The sequence below is a fragment of the Chenopodium album genome, chromosome 27, assembly GCF_948465745.1.
Source record: "Chenopodium album chromosome 27, dcCheAlbu1.1, whole genome shotgun sequence".
Lineage (NCBI taxonomy): Eukaryota > Viridiplantae > Streptophyta > Magnoliopsida > Caryophyllales > Amaranthaceae > Chenopodium > Chenopodium album.
In genome coordinates, this window is record NC_137860.1 from 11833877 (window position 1) to 11846798 (window position 12922).

Sequence of the window (12922 nt, forward strand, 5' to 3'; positions counted from 1 at the left end):
GATACTAAAAAGATTAATATCAAATCCTAGCATGTCACTAAGCATAAAGATCAAAGCTTTAAACCTAACATGGTACTAACATGATAACATGATATTAGAAATAATACTAGGCACCCTAAACATGATTCTAGAAAGCAATAAAGAACATCCTAACATGATACTAGGAATTAATCAAATCTAAACATGCTTTCTACATTGAAATAAAATAGAGAGTAAGCTAATTTACTTACTTCGAAGCCTCGTACCTCTTTCTAATAACAAAATACACGCGTTAGTAAACTTCAATGAAAATAATAAAATCAAACAATTAAATTATTTAATTGAAAGAAAGAGTTATAAAGTTTAGACTGGATTTGGGACCAAACCCTCAGAAAAGTATAAACCTTTCATGTGTAGGGCGAAGGCACCTTCGAACTTTGCTAGGTGTTTCTAGATCTTGTGTATGCCGAATCGTGTTTGTAAGGAGCTAGTTTACAAAGAGAGAGAGAGAGAGAGAGAAAGAAAGCATGTATTGGTCAAGAGAGAATAGAGAGAATTGGGTGATTGTGAATGAATAAAAACGGAGATTCAGGACCCTATTTATAAGAAAACAGTCCGGAAAAGTATAGAATTTGATAAGGGAAAAAACTCTAAGTTGTCGCCGCAAAACCACTCTGTCGCGTGGTGACATGCCTGTTGTTTGTCGACAGCCTGGTTTTCACTCGCTTTCCACGCGGAGTCCAATTTTTAATCAAATTTGATCTATGGAATCCGTACAGAAGCTGAAATCGTATTTTTAATAAAATAATATTTTATTCCAAATAAAACTCATCAAAATATAATTATTAAGTCTAACTCTATTAGGATTGAAAAGATCATTCTAGAGAATTCTAGAAGACTATAATTAATCCTAGTATTTTTAGGAATAATAATTATTATTGGGCCCTCCTCTAGATCATTGGGCCGCATGTAAAGATCAAACCGGGCCCAGTTTAGTATTTTGGCCATAACTTCCTCATTATTCATCGGAATTGGGCTTATAATATATCGTTGGAAAGCTCCTTGCAAGCTCCATCCAACTACACCATTATTGGACCCTTGTCACGGACCAAACAAAACCGAATTGGATATTTTCATAAAATAGAATTGTTTTCGGAAACAGAAAGAAAGAATTTTAATAAAAACTAACCGCAACACTTGACTTTTCACACTTTGACTTCATTCGATTATGATTCGACGCGAAAGGTATTCATCACTGGGTTTGGTTTTGGGGAGACACAAATGGGTGTCTATAGAAGCCCCCACTTTGACTGAGTTTAGAGAAATGCATGTTTTGAAAATAAAAGTCTAAGTAGCGATAGGGACGGAGAATGATTCAGAACGTTCTGCGGTCGTAAATCATTCTTGTAACGCTGATACCTGCAAACTAGCGTTAGTTACACAGATAAAGAGATTTAAGAAACGCGTATCTTGCACCGTCGAGCACACTTCTCTAAAGTAACCGTTTTTGTTGCTGCATTTTTGTTTTGACGACCTTCCACAAGCTAGAGAATGCCATCCTAGCTGAAGACTGCTACGCTTGTAACTGCCTCCAATTTTTGCTGTGATAATCTTCCACAAGCTATGGAACATTATCGAAGATTTCTTCGCTTGAAACGATCTTTTTCCGCTTTGTGACCATCTTCAACATCTTAGGGAACACGATCGAAGATAACTCCGCTTGAAATCACCTTCAGTTGTTGTGATAATATTCCGAAGAAAATTATCGAAGACCAACGCTTGTCGATCTTTAAAAGTTCGCCTGAACTTTACTTCCGCTATGCCCGTACGTCGGCGCTTTTGCTGCTTGTGAACCATTACAACGGTGCTTTTGCTGTTTATGAACCATTATGTTGGTGCCTTTGCAATGAGCCAATGTTTAGGCGTTTCAAGGGAAGTGAGATAATCTTTCATCAAGTCGATCACTTGATTTAATCATAATCGAGCCGATTAGTTTACCATTTCAATTTGCTTAGAGGGGCTAACTGGCGTACTAAGGAACCCAAACTACTGCATGAGGTCCATATAACCATAATATGGAGCCATGTACTCTGCCACCGCTCCAGCGCTAGCCAGAACAGCATGTCGCCACGCATTGTGCTTGTCGCCAAGCGACAGACCTTGTTGCCGCGCGACAAACCTGTCGTTTGGCGACAGGGTTGGGTTTTTTTAAATATCCGCCCTTTCTTCTTCATTTCGCTGCTGCTCTGCTTTTTCGCGATTTTACTTCAAAATTCAACTCGGTCGTTCTTGCTCATTTCTCAACCGAATTCGCTCAAATTTGTTGCAAATCGAAGCTTATCACATCTATTTTCCCGATATATGTAAGTTTTGCTCAAACTCACTCCGGTTTTTGATGAATTATGCATTCTTGTTCACGAATTTTCGAAAAATTCGTGACTTATTTCGCATAATTTGCTTTGTTCATTGAATTTTATGCCATGAATTTGCTTGATTATGCTTGTATATTGCCTTGGGAGTATTTTGAGACTTGTTTGACTCAATTTTGTGAAGAAACAAATAATTCACCATTGTTGGACCTCTCGAGGTCGTGAAGAACAATGTGACCCGTTCTTTGCATTTTTACTAGTTTTTCGTGTACAATTTGTCACAATATTTGCCATAGTATTGCAAGAAATTGGTTTTTATGCTTAGTTGAATTTGTGCTCTGTTTTAGTACTACGTACTCTGTTTTTGCGAACATAGTATCATGCGGCTAGGCGAACCTTAGATACTATAGAGCCTTAAATTTTAATTAATTTGCATAATATAGCGTGGCTAGACGACGCGGCTCCGGTTCTCAGTCGAGGGACTCGCGCCGAGAGGACGAGCCTGTCAGCGAGAGCGAGGACCTCCCCCAAAGTGGGATGAGCACACCCTTTTCTTTGCTCCCGTACGACGTGGTCTTGAGAGTGGGAGGACCGGTAGTAACGGTTTAGGCAACACAACTATCGGGGCGCTATACAATGCGTTTTTCAGTAGAGACGAAGCGCTTCGACAGCTCTGGGAGTCATGTGGATTCACTCCGTTTTTTCGGGCTACTCGGGCCATGTATTCCTATGACGGGGGTAACCTCGTCGTCCAAGCTTTGGTGGAGTTCTTTTGGGACACCACCACCAATTTCCACTTTCCATGGGGTGAGATGACAGTCACTCGAGCCAACTTCAGTCTTATCACGGGTTTGGAGTTTCATTTTACTCCGCTGCCATTTGATAGTGACATCACCCGTCTTTTTACCGATGGTTTTGGAGTTGTTGGGTCCAATCGCTGTTCGGGCCCGTGCCGAGGCTCAGCCTGGACAGCTTAGTTCCCGGTGCATTTGAGGATAATGCGACCACTCGCGAGTAGCAGGTGCGCATCTTTGTTCTGATTTTGCTATCAAGGACCTTTTCCCCTTACAAGGGTAGTCGAGTGCTTCTCTACTACCTGAGAGCCGTCCACGATCTTCACTTGGTCGGGACATATGACTGGGCCAGTCTGACCTATGCTGACTTTCTTCTGGGTCTGCGACGTCCCTGCCGCCACAGAGCCTTGTCTGGAGAGGTCGCACTTTCCAGTTTCTGGAGGGTCGTAGAGGTATATTTCTGTCCTTTTTAAAATTAGCTCTAGACTAGTGCAAGCATTTGCTGACTTTTTCTTATCTATGTAAATTTGGTCCAACGAGTATTTCCCTTCACTTGTGCCGGCGAGACCTTCACCTTGCGAGCTCCCCATTGGTGCTAGTTGGGGAGGTCACCGCGGTCCAAACAAGACTGCACGTATTCGATAGCTGATCCTCTCGGTAGGTTCTCGTGAACACTTGCCTTGATTATTATTCTTTTTTACAGTATTTATCTTACATAGCTGTTTTGTAGGAGCCTGGTGTGGTATACGGACAATGGGCTAACTTTGCTATACTTGTGCTTGCCGCACAGTACACTATCGAGCGTCGCTACTTTTAGGGGACGTATGACTCCGCGGAATGTCTTGGCGAGAGAGTAGCTATTTAGCACTCCTTGGATGTTTTCGTCGTCCCCGCTCGTCCGCCTCGATACATGTTCCATACGGCATTGCTGCGTGATTGGGCGTGTCGGTCGTCTTGGGGAACTCCCTGGCGGTCTCATGTCCATTTGTGACAGAGCTACGAGGATGATCTGGTGCCTTTGCTAGCGCCGGCCCCTGTTTTGTCGAAGGAGGCAGCGGTATGCTTTACTTTTCTTTTTACTTTTCACTAGGTAGCCCCCAAGTGAATTCTTATCTTTTGGATTTATCTTTATTAGGCTGGGCCTAGGGAGTTCGTTCCTCTGAGGATGTGCTTTCGTTACCAGGGCATGTTTGGACCGATCGAGAAGATGATTCCTCCAGCCTCTGAGAATTAGTGTTTCCTGGAGTGCTCTATTCCGCGTCAACAGACTCGGTTGGATAATTGATGGAATTGATAATTTGATTAAATTTGGTTGATGATCATGTGCATGTGTGTAATTGATTGAATATAGGCAACTTTTATTGTTGCACTAGATTGCATTGTAAGTTCACATTGATACGGACCATTGATTTGTGGCTTGCATTTACACGATTGAGGTGTCTTGTGATGTTTCCTAGCTAGAGTTTATCGTAGTTGACGCTAGTTAGACCTCTAGGAGAATAGCTTGATATGCTCTATTGGTTGCATGGTTGATCTTCCCTCACATTGCTTGACTTAGCCAATTTGACCTCCCAAATAGTTGAGTCCATTATTACTACGTACATATGGATCCTAGCCCTAGTGCTTATTACATTTTATTTCTTCTTGTTTATTTGTCGTCTTCGTCCTCGCATAGAATTCACACCCTATCTTTAGACTTCGGAATAGCTTGACCATAGAGAATAACACAATAGCCCACCATTCCTTTGAGTTCGACCCTCGACTTAACATTATACTTGTGTAGGGGTGTGTTGAGTGTTTATAAATTCCTTTGGGTGTTTTAACAATAGCCCACCATTCCTTGGGTAGGGTTTAGCCTGAACGACCTAGCTTCGACCCTCGTCAAAAATGGCACCGTTGCCGGGGAGTGGTGTCGTGATTGTGTAATGTTGTTGAGTCTATTCCATCTTTTTCAAAAACACAAAAGATTTTTCTTCTTTCTTTTAGGCTACACTCATAGCCGCGTTACTAACAATTTCTTTTGAGTTTTTGCATGCATAGTAGAACTCGAGATAGGTTACACTCGTAGTCGCGTTACTTTTGAGTTTTGAGTTTTTGCACCAGCCCGACCATCCCCCTTATTTGTTTCTCCTTTCTTCTTTCCTTCATTTCCCCTTACTTCCTTCTTCTCCCATCCGAGCTCCATCATCCTCATACCCTCATAGCCGCACCATACCCTCTTCTCTACTCATAAATTTTCATCACTTTCTCACAAAATCATCACTCCAAATTCACCAAAATCATCTACATTTTCATCCAAATCATCAAAAACATACTTGTTTCACCAAATTAAACCCTCAATATCTCTCCTCCATACTTGGGTAAAATTTGGGGCTTTTTTATTTGGTGGAAATTGGCGGCTAAAAGTGGTTCAATCTTGCTCTATATATGGTATAATAATCTTCTCTAACTTTAATTTTCTTAATTATATCATATATTTGCATGTATTGAATTTTTCATGAGCATGAATAGTAGTATAGTATGGGTTTTGTTGATTTTGATGATTGATTTAGTTTTTGGATGATTATTTTTGTTGCTTGATTTCACCTTACATTGTGTTGTTTGTTGATTTGTAGCAATTGTGAGCAATTTGGTTGATTAATTAGGAATTTGAATTTTGGTAGTTTTGGTAGTAAGGAGTATTTGTGGAATTGGTTGGTGTTCTTGAGATTTTGGTTGTGTGAGAAGGAACTATTGATTGTTTGGTGGTTGTGTGGCAATTTGGATTGAGTTTGTGATTGGTGGAAGTTGAAATTCTTGGTTGGTGAATTTTGTGGATTGGTGTTGGAAATTTTGTGTTGGTTTTTGGTGATCTTAAGCTTGGAATTCAACAAGTCAAACATACTCAAAAAGCTAACCAAGAAACGAAAAACCAACATCTCCATTGAAGAGCCTACCCTTATCACTTCCTCCTCCCAAAAACAACAACCCACTCCACTTCCCAAATGAAAAATCCATGACCAAAAACAAAAGAACCGATACCAAAAACTCAAAGACCAATGCTCCATAAAACCCACGAGACACTACTTCCAACATGACATGTCCATGTTGGGTATAGATGAAGTTGTGAGGGAATTGTTGATCAATCTTTGGATAGGTTCCTTCATCGCCAACAGCTACCGCACCTATGTTGAGCCTACTTTAAAATTCCTTGCTACGGTTGAGCTTGCTCCCGTAGAGGGTCAATATAAGGTTCGATTCAAATCTTCAACATATTCTTCGACTACTCCTTACGGCAATTCAATGCCGCTCTAAATTTCGATCCTCATGGTGATATTTTGGATCTAGAGTCTTATATTTTTGCGGAGTATGATCAAGACTCTTGGTGGGATGATATCTCCGGTGGTAGTGAGTTTGTCACCAAGGAAGCCAAGATAAGCAATGTGTACCAACCTTGTCTTCGGGTGGTGCACCGTCTTTTGGGGTACTCGGTCTTCCCCAAGCAAGAGTTGGGAAAAATGAGCAAATTAGAGCTCAAGATTCTTTGGTTGGCCACTAGAGGAGAATATCGTGGCCGGTTGAACTTAGGGTACGTCTTTGCTACTTATTGTGTCGCCTTGCAAGACCGGAGCACCGGTGAGATACCTTATGGGGGAATGGTCACTTGGCTTTTGACAAACCTCCAACTTGTTCACTATTTGCCATATTGCAAGCCGGTTGGAGATGCCAGCTCTAACTACCTCGACATGAAACAATTGGGGCAAATTCAATTCATCTCCAAACATTATGAAGAGGGGCATTATGAGTGGCTACGGGATAACAACCATTGGTGCTTCCTTCCCAACCCTTCCTTGACATCTCTTCACCGGATTGACACCGCAAATGTGTGGCATGTCCCCAAGAGCTACCGGCGGCCCTACTTTAACTCCGATGAGGAGGAAGAAGAAGAAGAAGAAGAAGAAGAAGAAGAAGAAGATCAACAACATCACCGTCAACGACAACAACAACAACAACAAGGGCAAGGGCAACAACCTTCATTTGCTAGCTCCGACTTGGAGGCCCTTAGCAACTAAATGAGCGGAATGAATATCCCCTTGGAGGGCATGTATGACAAAGATTTTGAGGCCCTCTACACCCAAATGAGAGGTATATCAAAAATACAACAAGGTATGTTCATTGAACAACAACCACTCTATGATGCGGAGATTAACCGCGGGAACATCGTTCCCCTGGTTAACTATCCTTACTTTCCGCCCTAGCAAGGTCCTTTACCTTCGCTAGGGCATCCTTATTGGCAAGGGTCTCTAGAGCCCGGTACCGAGCCTCGTTCCTACTCGGACGAGCATGGTAACTATGATTACTGTGCCCCCGGAGGGTGTGACTATAGGGGTGATCCTAATTACCCCTATGTGCACCCTAACCATCCTCTTGAGCTCGCTTTTCCCGAGGAATTCACGCCTCTTGCCCCTTGGCAACAAGATAAATTCAAGGGGCATTATGGTTGGCCCGAGGGGTTCAGTGGAGGTTGGGCTCCATACTAACCCCCAAGTTTCGATGACTACATGGGCAACAATGATTCCAACGAGGCCGGGTCGAGTGGTAGTGGTGGTGGTGATTGTTAGTTCCCTCGCTTTTTTTGCTTTTTACCTCCATCCTTTATGTTTTATGTGCTTGCTTTGTATTGTTGGGATTTGAGATGTATTCATGTTTAGCTTGGGGGAACTTCTTTTGTGTCTCGGTTGCCAATTTTTGATGTTGTTGTTTTCCTTGTATTCTATTTGCCTCTTACTTGTTGGTTTTCATTTCTTGGTCTCTAGTCCTTTTGATGCTTGTTGCTAAGCCCATGAGCTTGATTTGCTATTGTTGTTGTGATGTTTTCTTTGTGATGATGTTGTTTGTTCTTCACTCCCATGAATCCAAATCCCTTATATCTAAAACCCTTTAATCCAAATCCCATGAATCCAAATCTTGTAATATAGATTCTTTAGTTAGATAGTTGTTTAGTTGCTTTCTTAGTCTTTCTTTCCTTTCCTTCTTTAGTCTTTGTTAGTTTAGTTTTAGTTTTGCTTAGTTGTTTATAGTCTTTGTTAGCTTAGTTTACTTTTATTTTGCGGCTTCTTTCGTTTGTTTTAAAGTTACTAACCTTTTTCTTTGTTTATAGCTTCTTTTGTTTTTCTTGTTCTCACATGGCTTTTTGATGATGCTTACGATTATGGAACGCAACAAAGGTGGTTCTTTCTATTGCCTTTCTTTATCATGTTAAGCATAGCTCGGTGAGACCTTTCTACTTTTTCTCTTTATTTTCCTTAGATGTATAGATTAGGATTAGTTTAGGGGAAGTTGAACGGTTCGAGGATAATTGCTTGTTAACACGTAATGTGTTTGGGATCGTTGACGATGTTGTCATTCGATCACTTGTATGTCGATTAGGATGTATGTTTTTAACTTGCTTTCTAGTTCTTTTCTCCATTTCTCCTATTCTTCCTTTATCTATGACTTTCCTTTCCTTTTCTTTTCCTTTTATTTTTCTTTTCCTTTATTTTTCATTTGTTCTTGTTTTGGTTTGTGGTTTGATTTTGAGGCTTATTTTTCACCATTTTTTTTTGTTTTCCTTGTGATTGGACTTTGTACATTGGACTTTGTCCTTTGCATGAATTTCTTCCTAGGTGGTAAAGGTATGCACGGTTTGAGACTACGTTTAGTGTATGCTAGGGTAGTTGGTTTGAAGTAGGAGGATCATGAAGCCGGATTCTACTTTTTTGTGGCATGTTTGGTAGTTTCTCCCTATAGTCGATTTTGTCACCACTAGTGAGTTTTTGCTACATCCATGTGAGGTTCATCGTTTTTCAAGACTTCAACCTATTTTGTATGAGCGGCGTGGATCTTTAACTATTGCAAACCTAATCTATAAAGCTTGATTTATGATTCTTAAACCCGAGACCGAGCTATGGGAGGACAAAGGCACCTTTTTCAGGGTGGTATTTTTCATTTTTAGGGTAGTTTGTTTCATCTTTATTTTTTTGGGTTTACATTTGCCTTCTTGCAACCATTTGAGCCTATTTCCTTCTTTTCAAGCCACATCTTTTGATTTTTGGCCTTTTGTTTCATTTTTCATTCTTTTCTTGTTTTTGTGAAGCAATTGATAATTCTTGATGGAGGTTGTGGTGATAAAGTTGGGATGTATGGTTCTATTGATGCTAGCTTGTGAATTTTTTTCTTCTTTGCGAATACTAGCAAATGAGTATGAGTAAAAGCCATCCTACATTATAAAAGGCATGAACAAATAAGTGCAATATTGAAAAAGCCGTTCGAATTTAGAAAAAGGCAAGGACAAAGTAAAGCATGTTAAATAGAAAAAACCAAAAAAATTGAAAAAGTGAAAAATTCAAAAATATTTTGATGTATTCTTTTCATTTAAGCTTGGGGGAGAAGCGTTTACGCTCTTTGTATATATATCTTGTGAGTATAGCTTTGAATAAGCTTGGGGGTGTTGTTTTTGTTTGGTGATTTCTTGATCGTGTTGTTGAGGATTGATCACCTTTTTGCTTCACTTTTTAGGAAAAACGCCAAATTTTAAATTTTAGCCTACCTTCACCCTTTATGCCTTACGTTACAACCTTTGGGAAATACCTTTCGACCTAGAAAGTTGAGTCACTATTCGGGGGAGGGAATCATGGGTCATTTCCTAAGGAAAGGGGATGCATAGTCAAGATTGTCGAGTAGCCTAAATAAATCTCTTTTTCCGGTTCTTTCGAGGAATCATTGGGATGCTCACTAAGGGAATATTTGAGACTAGTGGGGAGAACGTGGTAAGATCGTTTGGGATGAACGTGGATTGTGATGTCTAGTTCCTATGCCTAGCATACCCTATGTTTCAATCAACTTTGGATATCTTGAAAAGTGCATACCTTGATTAATTGAGAAAGATTTTCATTCATTTGCATTGTAGTCTCCTTATAAGTCCATTTCGCAAAGGTTTTGTTTTCCTTTTCCCTTTTCTTTTATTTTTATGGTTTTGCCTCTTTGATGTTGGGGGAGAGTTTGATGGGAAGGAGAACGGTAGGTCGTTGGGCTTCCTTGATGCGGCCGCACCCCTTGATGGAGTTGATGATGTGATTAAATTGGTTAATTGATCATGTGCATGTGTGAGTTTGATTTAGGCTTGATCACCCTAGTTATTCGCACTAGATTGCATTGTAAGTTCACATTGATACAAACCATTGATTTGTGTCTTGCATTTACTCGATTGAGGTGTCTTGTGATGTTTCCTAGCTAGAGTTTATCGTAGTTGACCCTTGTTAGACCTCTAGGTGAATTGCTTTATATGATCTATTTCTTGCATGGTTGATCTTCCCTCGCATTGCTTGACTTAGCAAATTTGACCTCCCAATTAGTTGAGTCCATTATGACTACGGGCCTGTTCTCATTGACTGAACTCAGCTGAACTGAACTGAACTGAACTCAGCTGAACTGAACTGAACTGAACTCAACTGAACCGAACTAAACTAAACTAAAATGAATATTTTATAAGAGAAGGAAATTAGGAGCTGAACTGAACTGTACTAAACTGAATTGAACTGAACTTAGTTGAGCTGAACTGAACTGAACTGAATAGAACTCAGCTGAACTGAACTGAACTGAACTGAATTTCAACGTAAGAAAACAGACCTTACATGTGGACCCTAGCCCTAGTGCTTATTACATTTGATTTCTTCTCGTTTATTTGTCGTCTTTGTCCTAGAAAAGAATTCATACCCTATCTTTAGTCTTCGGAATATCTTTACCATACACAATAGACAATAGCCTACCATTCCTTTGGGTTCGACCTTCGACTTACCGTAATACTGGTGTAGGGTTGTGTTGAGTGTTTATAAATTTTGTTTTAACCTTGGGTAGAGGTTAGCCTCAACGACCGAGCTTTGACCCTCGTCACTTGAGTATACAGCTTTATGAACAACAAGAAAACGAAAAGTGCATGCTGGAAAAGCAGCTCTCAAGATGGCAGCATTGAAGAGCAGGATTTCCAAAGCTTCCCACAAGAGAGTCAAGCACAGAGAGCTCTTGCCCGGAGATTTAGTCCTTAGAAGGACATCAGTAGTGGGAAGAGGAAATCAACATGGAAAACTGTCAGCAAACTGGGAGGGCCCTTTCATCATTCACGAGCAGGTAGGACCAGGTGCATTCCTCCTCGCAGATCAAGAAGGTCAGGCCTTAAGAAACAGTTTCAATGCTGATGTGTCAAAGAAATATTTTATCTAAGAGGCAAGAAATTAAGAAGAAACAGAGATAGTTGTTTTAATTTTGCAAAAAACTCTATTTAGTTCATGTTATGTTAACTAAGGCATTTTAGCCATTTTTATTCAATGAAATATGAGCCTCTACGTGAGGAGTATGTTGCGTACACTTTTTTTAATATATCATGCTTTAGCATTATATTGTAACGTGCTGAAGTAAAAAAAAAAAAAAACACGCGCAAGTGTTAGAGGCAAAAAACACCCCAGCGCAAAGTGGCAAATTAACGCATCCCTCCCTGAGACCTCACCTCACCTGCTCAAAGTAAAACAGGACACCACCTCGGGGACGCCTGAGGGGGAGGCCTAGCACGTTCAACTTGAGCAGGAGAGATAAAGGGAAACGAAGAAGATGAGCTACGTGGGCAACACTAAGGTTCTCTTATCCCACCTAGCTCACCTCTTTGAGGGGGAGAGGAAAGGGGGAGATAGACATACAATAAGCCCTTACGAAGAGAAGTAAGTGGCACAAAATAACAAGTCGCAGCATAAACAAGCTGAACGACATAAAACAAGTCACAACACAAGCAAGCTGAAAGACATAAAACAAGTCCCACCAAATCAAGCTGAATGACATTAAACGAGCAGTTAGAAAGCTGATTGACACAAATAACTCTTCTCAAAGCAAGCAGAATAACGCCCAGACAGGCAACAATCGAGTAAACTAACCAGCATGCAAGCAAACCTCTACCAGAGTTGAACAGAGTGAATAATGCATAAGCACTCAAAACAAATAGAACAAGAAGAATAAAGTTCACTAAAGTTATTGCCAAAGCACAGCAGAGAACAAAGAAGCAAAGAAGCACTCAGCAGCTAAATTAAGAAGACAGGGAGGCCTAACCTACGAGGCTTCACCAAACGTAATAATAAAGAAGCTGCTATGCTAAAAGATCTGGATATTGCTATGAAGTACTCAGTTCTAGGAAAATGTGCAGCAACGAAATAAATAGCAGGCAAAACAGCAGAAGAAGATTACAAAGTGCATATAATATAAAGCTGAACCCCTGCCCACCAGAGCAGAGTAAACATTCAGCAGGTCATTTACAGTATAGGCAAAGTTGATCCCTCGTCCACCACGACAAGGAAACACTCAACAAGTAAATTCAGGAAAGCACAAATTCAAGTTAATCTGGGCAGACCCAGTAACGAAAGACAAAGTATTCTGAGAAGATACAAGGAAATATAATCTTTGGCAGCTATACACTCCAAAGATAGTGACAAAAACTACCTAGTTACAACAGATTTGGGTGAGGGAAACTTAGAGGAACCACTAGAGTAGGAAGGTGACAGCTGCCATAACCTTCATTGATCACCAGCCAAGGACTCCACCCTAATAGCCGCAGCAACGTCAGGGCAGAGAGGAACTTCCAAGTTTAGCACAGCTTGGTTGGGAATCTTGCAGCCAGCAACACGGGGGTGATCAGCAGGGAGATCAAACAAACCAGCCTCGCCTGCATCCTCAACCTTAGCCCAGAAAGCGTTGAAGCGAGCCTACTGCTCCTTGTTTCGG